Source organism: Hibiscus syriacus, unplaced genomic scaffold, assembly GCF_006381635.1.
Source record: "Hibiscus syriacus cultivar Baekdansim isolate YM2019G1 unplaced genomic scaffold, ASM638163v2 tig00111069_pilon, whole genome shotgun sequence".
Lineage (NCBI taxonomy): Eukaryota > Viridiplantae > Streptophyta > Magnoliopsida > Malvales > Malvaceae > Hibiscus > Hibiscus syriacus.
In genome coordinates, this window is record NW_024062970.1 from 676,702 (window position 1) to 682,991 (window position 6,290).

At 31.7% G+C, this 6,290-nt stretch overlaps 1 pseudogene; it reads right to left on the reverse strand.

Annotated features, from left to right (window-relative positions):
• Window positions 1-3,427: 3,427 nt before the first annotated feature.
• Window positions 3,428-5,417, reverse strand: LOC120151827 (annotated as a pseudogene).
• Between the last annotated feature and the right edge of the window lie 873 nt (window positions 5,418-6,290).

The window sequence follows — 6,290 nt, forward strand, 5'->3', positions numbered from 1 at the left end:
AAAATGTTATTTTTTATCAAAAATATTAATATCGGACGCTATCTAAAATATTATTTAAATTTAAATAGTGTTCTACCAGAAATATTAGAAAATATTAATATTTTTATTAAATTTTTTTTTAACTTTATATTAAAATGTCGTAAAATATTACCCTCTAATTCCCTACTTTTTGAAAAACAAAATGCTTCACAAACAGAGAAAAAACCATTCTTCCTTACAAACTAATCCTTGATCAAATGATTGATATTAGATTGTCTTTTTCTCTTTAAGATTTTTTTATATAATGATGAGTGAAAGCCTTTTAGAGGAGACATTATTTTAAATCTCGGTTTACTATTTATTTATAATTTCTATGAGTAAGAGTCATAAATTTAAAATAGTTTTAAATAATTATTACTCTTTATTTTTTATATAAAATAAGACGAATATTTACCTTAAAAATAAATAAAAATTATTATTGGCTAGAATCATAAATAATATGATCAACTAGAACAATCTAGTAATTTTCCCTTTAAGAGAGAGGCCCACCCCCACATAAAGTCACCCACCACTCAATTATAATTCACAGCACATATCTCAATTATACACTCACTTTTCCTCTTCACCTTTTTTAATGTTTATTACTGTGTACACCTGTATGATATGTAAGATTGGTATCATTATTTATTTGGGAGTAATAGACAATCATTATTACGGATGTTTAAGGAAATGTAGTCTAATATAAGATTAAAACTTTCAAAAATATTAATATTTTTTTAATATTTTCGATAGAATACTATTTAAAATATTATTTTTTATCAAAATATTAATATCGGACGTTATTAAAATATGATTTAAATATTTTTAAATAGTGTTCTACCAGAAATATAGAAAATATAATATTTTTATTAAGTTTTTTTAACTTTATATTAAAATGTCGTAAAATATAATTACCCTCTAATTCCCTACTTTTGAAAAACAAATGCTTCACAAACAGAGAAAAACCATTCTTCCTTTACAAACTAATCCTTGATCAAATGATTGATATTAGATTGTCTTTTTCTCTTTAAGATTTTTTTATATGAATTAGTTTATACGTTATCAATAATTAATAAAACCAACAAACGTAGTTTAAGTGATAAGTAGATTGATATTATTTAAGTAAGATCTCGAGTTCGAGTCCTTGCATATACAGAAAATCCCTATCGGGAGTCCACTATCAAAACAAGTGTGCGACATTGGTCGATCCGATTAATCAAGACAAATTAACATAGTGTTTATATGCTTGTTAGACCTGATAAGTTTGATCCAAACTTGATTATTCCTCTCAAGACCTGATATGAACCCAAACATGATCGCTTAAATTTGATATGAATCAAAATTAACTCAAATTTTAATGAATCGATATTAACTCATAGTTAACTTGACCGAACTATAAGTATCTAAAAATACTCTAATTTAATTTACTCAAATTCAATTTTAACCGAATATGAACTCGATTTTAACCCAATGATTGAGTTAAAGTAAACAAATAATTTATTTTATCTATGACATTGACAATGTAATAAATCTTTTTTTATTAGACTACTAGTTAATAATTACTTTTGAAAAAAAAATAATGTCTCATCATCTTTCCTCCTTTAAACAACCATCTATATATCTGGTCGGATAATTTCTATTTTTTAAATTATTTAATAAAAAATTATAAATAATATTAATCAATATCCATAATTCCAATTTATTTTATTAATTGTAATTGAGATCACTTAGATGAAATTTTAATTACTTAACGGAAAATAAATTTTTTTTTCAAAATGATGTCGTTTTAACGCTATTAAATATTTACGCCTGAGTGACCAAAAATATTAATTATGTTAAGCTCAGTGAGAAAATTGAACGAATTTAAAGTACAATTAGTGAAACATAGAGAGAGAAATTCAATGATGATTGGTGTAATTTACCCTAGATCTTAAAGTGATCTCAAATTAAAACTCAAATGTATATATTTGTGTCCGGTTAAAGAAATTTTATTCTAAACTTGAGTAGTTGAGAGTTAATTTGAACATAAATGACAATATTAACAAATAAAATGAAGATATTTTTATAAGAATACGTCAATAATTCTATATATACTTGATTGAATCAAATTAAATTCAAATGACTCGGAGATCTAAAAGTTGATCCAATCCAAAAATCGACCAAATTATTCAAATTATTATTATTATTTATGATGCTTGAAATGAAAACTTTTTATAGAAGTCACCAAAAATTTCAAATTACAACATAAATTTATAATCTAATAGTAATTGAGCTTATAATTCGGATAATTATTTTATAATGAAATAAAACCAACAACTTAAGATCACATATGAAATATACAAGGAAATATTAAAACTTAACCAAAAAAACTTGAAAAAAAGATAGATACAACTAGATCTGATAGCATCGGCAAATGAATCACAAAAGGTAATCAGTTACTGAAGACCATCAATAATCGCATATCAGACTCGAGTGACGAAAAGCTATCCAAGGACACACATAACGGATATCCAAATTCAACTCAATGATCACAAGCAGAGAAGATCGACAATATAACAGATAAGCTTCATTTTGATCAATAATGACGATGTCAAATCAACCTTAGAAAAAAACAAGTGAAAACAAAATCAATGATCGAAAAACTTGTCAAAAGGCCGAAGAAAAAGTATCATAAAAGAAGATAAAAACATCATACATATACTTATGAAAATAAAAAACCAAAGAAAATAAAGATGTAATATAAGAAAATAAAAGGACAAATTAAATTACCGATAGCCGGTAATCAACATTAAAGTTGACGACATCGCCAATAAAAAAAATAAGATAAAAGGTATCAATGAAACTTATTAAAAGAATATCAAATTTATTATCATTTGATCCAACAACAACTATGATGTTTTATAATGTATTCTTCCAACATTAACCCTTTTAATTAAAGTATGGCCTAAAGGATCTAAAACAGATTCCATATTTGGTACTTTTTATGTTAAAGATGGTGAGTATTGCCAATGAGCAACAAAAGGAACTTTTTGAAAATGAAAAAAGAAGAAGCAAATGGCACTCTTTTATCTTTTATTTTCATCATTCATGATTCAGGCAAACTACCAACAGTAGTGCTCCCACATGGGGGTGTTGTGCTATGGCCATCATTGTTGATCCTCCTTTTCCCTTTATTATTACTTTTGATCATTGCAGTCTTCCATCTGCAATTTGCTAATGTTTTTACCCATTATGTAATGTATTCATTCATGCCATCAGATTCCAATTTGAGAAACCCAATCTTTCCTCTTAATTTGTGTGTTCAACATGGTTGTTTGAAGCTAAGCTCTTGAAGCAGCAGCTACTCATACGGTTTGGCCACTGAAACTGTACTCACCTTCCTAAGTAAATGATTATACAGATAACCTAGATATCAAGCACATGGGTTATATAATTGTTAAATGATCGTCTATGGTTTTGATAGAGCTGAGATCCTCAGAGGCTGAAATCCATGCTCGAGACATGCTTCCCAAACTTTGTCATTGTTTGAGATGGTGGAACCACATTCATATTCCTCCCACCCTTCCAGACCGTACAACAGTATCCGGCTATGCACGATATGCACGTCACTCTCCTCGGCAGCCAATTCTCACAAGAATCCACGTTCTCAAGTGTCCTGGGACTCTGCATTGCTGGTGTGGTATGATAGAAGCAGTCTTTGTGCAATATTTTCGGTGGAAATTCTGAAAAGTGTATAAATAGTGTTCCTTTGGTCGCCTTTCGTTGATCTTCTTCGGTAATTTCATCTCCCACTAACCATATCTGCAACATATCAACAATCCATCAGCACTTTTTACACTATCAAGGCCTGAGCCTTGAAGAGATAATTGAGACTTTAGCTACCTTGTAAGAGCTATAACTCTTTGACTTAACCAATTTGCCCTCAGACATTGAGCCAAATGACTTATCAAGCTTCTACAGCAACTTAAAAAGTGAAACGAAATTAAAATTCATGGTATTATACATAGTTGAGAATTTGACTATGGAGGCATTGACTTTCTGTGATACCTGAATACCCTTCTCGGACAGGGCAACGACGACAGCAACAGCGACCTTAGCTGGCCTTTAAGAAAAAGTTGGGTTGTTCCCTTTGGTATGGTATTCAGAAGAACTGCCACTTCCATGCTACTCCCATCCACTAACTTCACTTTAAGCTTGGGGTGCTTCTTTACATACACCTCACCATACATGTTCAGCTCTTCACTCTGCATATAGTGACTAATTATCACAGAGGCATATAGTGACTGATTATGGGAAGAAAGGAGAAAACTTGCCTGATTCATGAGGCCAAGGCTCAACACACTAGCACCTTTTTCATCGGCCTCCAGTACAGCTTCCTCAAATCAAGTTTTTAATGGATTCCTTTTGCCGTTTCAAGCGGTACTGAAAATTAATTACAGCATTGTTAACTATTAAGACATTTTTTGTATTTTGGTTGCACCAACTTGTAGTCGCAGACTTGCATTAACCTATAGTTTGTACTTGGGAATGGCCCATGTCTGCACTTTGAGTTTATCAAAACGGTTCCTTTCAACAACAAAAGTGCGACCATAAATCCAGGTGAGCATCATAGACCACAATGTAACAGGCCAGAGCAACCACAAGTATCAAATCAATGAGTAAGGTTTAGAGGCGAAGGAGGCAAATCTGAGTCGGAGATGATAGATTGACTCGGGCGTGATTAGGTGAGTCATATGGACAACGTTGGGGGATTCCTCTTTTCTTTTGAGTGAATTCTCATATAACGAATCAGAATTTTTGTCCATTGCGCCATATATTCAACCAATGAGTAGTTGGTCCTGAACTGTGTGATCATGTAACGAGTGAAACCTGCACGAGTATATTCAACCAAAAAGTAACATTATTTTCATATAAGGAATTTGATCATAAAGAGAAAGAGGGGGGACTTACGATGGAGTATACATTAGGTACTTGAGGAGGGAAAACTGAGAAGATCCAACTGGCAATGAGCTCGAAATTGCAATGGTCCATGTTGTTCATCAAGTCGATGTAAGTACTGTAACCGGCAATGGCGGTGAGTGATGCTGTTCCGGTTAGCACCGTTTCAACCCCGGTATTGCGAACAGGGCATAGTATGCTATTGATCTGCAAATGGATGAATCACAGCTGCAACAAGCAAATAATGCCTCAGTACACGTTAAACAATAATAAAGATTGAGAAAGGAGAGGTGCTTACATGTTAAACAATAATAATCAAGTAAGTGTGAAGAATTTTTATTTGAAGTATTTTACTATCAATAATTTTTATCATAGTATATATACGTGTTTATTTTATTCTAAATAAATATTTTTAAATTGTAGAGAACACGAGCAACAATTTTTTCACGGTTGTCTATCATAATATATTATGGAAAATGACAGATATGCTGCAGTACCAATTGAAGATGATGTTGATATTGGAACCAAGATTGGATTACACGAGTCAACAAATATTGCAGTTATTGAGTTATTTGTGATTGGAAATTCATCTCATATCTTTATTCCCGAGTCATCAAGAAATGTGATTGGAAATTCATCTCAAATGACTTTTGGAATTGAGCTTGAGGATCCGACATACAGATTGATAAAAATAATTTGACGCTTTTGAAAAGTAAAAATGAAGTCGGTGGGACATCCACTGAACTTGATAGCCTAACATCCACTAAAAGTTAAAAGGATAAACTATATCAAATATCATTGAACTTGAAACGCTGTGTTGTTTATGTCGTAGACCTTTCAGTGGTGCGATGACGTATATGCCACACCGATAGGTAAGTTGTGTACATTACCAGTTACTTTCCCTGCTCGAACTCGATAGCCTTTTACACAATCCAGTTGGTGCCTACGGGAGTTCGATAACGAGAGAGGCTAATCCACAGCTAATTGTGCAACACTCTCGATAGCATGAGTGGGAGTATCATTAGGTTGACAGCGTCCCACTCTTTAACTACAATCGAGTACAGTGACAGAGCCATGTAGGCTCCGGGGGCATTGCCCCAAATTTTTTTTACCATTAAAAAATAGAGATAATGATTAATTTAGACCTTTAAATTTTGATTTTGTCTTCTATTTTTTATTGTTAATTATACTCTGTCCCATAAATTAAAATCATGGCTCCGTCCCTAATTGAGTACGTCTATTTTTGGCCCAATAACATATTTTGGTAAATTATTTGGCCCAATAGGACACATCAATTTTTTTACAATCTACGGAAAATACTATAGTAAAGGGGA